At 38.0% G+C, this 1,680-nt stretch overlaps 1 non-coding gene across 1 annotated transcript; it reads right to left on the reverse strand.

The window, feature by feature from the left end:
• Positions 1 to 1,308: 1,308 nt before the first annotated feature.
• Positions 1,309 to 1,416, reverse strand: LOC130959644 (small nucleolar RNA R71). Its single transcript, XR_009078714.1, has one exon. It is a non-coding gene; the product is annotated as a small nucleolar RNA R71 (small nucleolar RNA).
• Positions 1,417 to 1,680: the final 264 nt, after the last annotated feature.

Below are 1,680 nucleotides of genomic sequence, written 5' to 3' on the forward strand. Positions count from 1 at the left end.
AATTATACAGAAAAAGCTGGGCGTTCAAAACGCCCAGTGAAGAAGGACAGACTGGCGTTTAAACGCCAGCCAGGGTGCCTGGTTGGGCGTTTAACGCCCAAAAAGGTAGTGCATTGGGCGTTAAACGCCAGAATGTGCACCATTCTTGGCGTTTAACGCCAGGATGGCACAAGGGGGAGGATTTTGTTTTCAAATCAATTTTTTTTCAAGTTTTCAAAGTTTTTCAAAATCAAATCTTTTTCAAATCATATCTTTTCAATCAAATGTTTTCAAAATCAATTTCTTTCCTTTTTCAAAGATACTTGCTAACAACTAATGATTTGATTGAACATTTCAAGTATGTTGCCTTTTCTGTTGAGAAAGGTTTAATGTTTGAATCATATCTTTTCTTGTTAGGCAAGTCATTAATTTTTAAAATCAAATCCTTTTAAAATTGTTTTCAAATCATATCTTTTTGATTTCTAATTTTAAAATCTTTTTCAAAAATTACTTGATTTCTTTCCCACTCTTGATTTTCGAAAATCAAATTAAAGTTTTTCAAAATGTTTTTAAAATCTTTTTAACTTAATTTTCGAAATTTCTTCCCCTCTTCTCACATCCTTCTATTTATGGAGTACCACTCCTCCTCAATGCACAATTCGAACTCTATCTCACTAAGTTCGAATTCTTCTACCACTTTCTTCTATTATTCTGTTCCTCTGACACCTCAAGGAATCTCTATACTGTGACATAGAGGATTCCACATTTTCTTGTTCTCTTCTCTTTCATATGAGCAGGAACAAAGACAAAGGCATTCTTGTTGAAGCTGACCCTGAACCTGAAAGGACCTTGAAGCGAAAGCTAAGAGAAGCTAAGGCACAACTCTCTACAGAGGACCTAACAGAAATCTTCAAAGAAGAAGACATGGCAGCCGAAAACAACAACAATGCAAACAATGCAAGGAAGGTGCTGGGTGACTTTACTGCACCTACTCCCGACTTCTATGGGAGAAGCATCTCTATCCCTGCCATTGGAGCAAACAACTTTGAGCTTAAGCCTCAATTAGTTTCTCTAATGCAACAGAATTGCAAGTTCCATGGACTTCCATTGGAAGATCCTCATCAGTTCTTAGCTGAATTCTTGCAAATCTGTGACACTGTCAAGACTAATGGGGTTGACCCTGAGGTCTACAGACTTATGCTATTCCCTTTTGCTGTAAGAGACAGAGCTAGGACATGGTTGGACTCACAACCTAAAGAAAGCCTGGACTCATGGGAAATGCTAGTCAATGCCTTCTTGGCAAAGTTCTTTCCACCTCAAAAATTGAGTAAGCTTAGAGTGGAAGTCCAAACCTTCAGACAGAAGGATGGAGAATTCCTCTATGAAGCTTGGGAAAGATACAAACAATTGATCAGAAAATGTCCTTCTGACATGCTTTCTGAATGGAGCATCATAGGTATTTTCTGTGATGGTCTCTCTGAACTATCCAAGATGTCTTTGGATAGCTCTGCTGGAGGATCTCTTCATCTGAAGAAGACGCCTACAGAAGCTCAAGAACTAATTGAAATGGTTGCAAATAACCAATTCATGTACACTTCTGAAAGGAATCCTGTGAACAATGGGGCAAATCAGAAGAAAGGAGTTCTTCAGATTGATACTCTGAATGCCATTCTGGCTCAGAACAAGATATTGACTCAACAA

This window comes from Arachis stenosperma, chromosome 10 (genome assembly GCF_014773155.1).
Source record: "Arachis stenosperma cultivar V10309 chromosome 10, arast.V10309.gnm1.PFL2, whole genome shotgun sequence".
Lineage (NCBI taxonomy): Eukaryota > Viridiplantae > Streptophyta > Magnoliopsida > Fabales > Fabaceae > Arachis > Arachis stenosperma.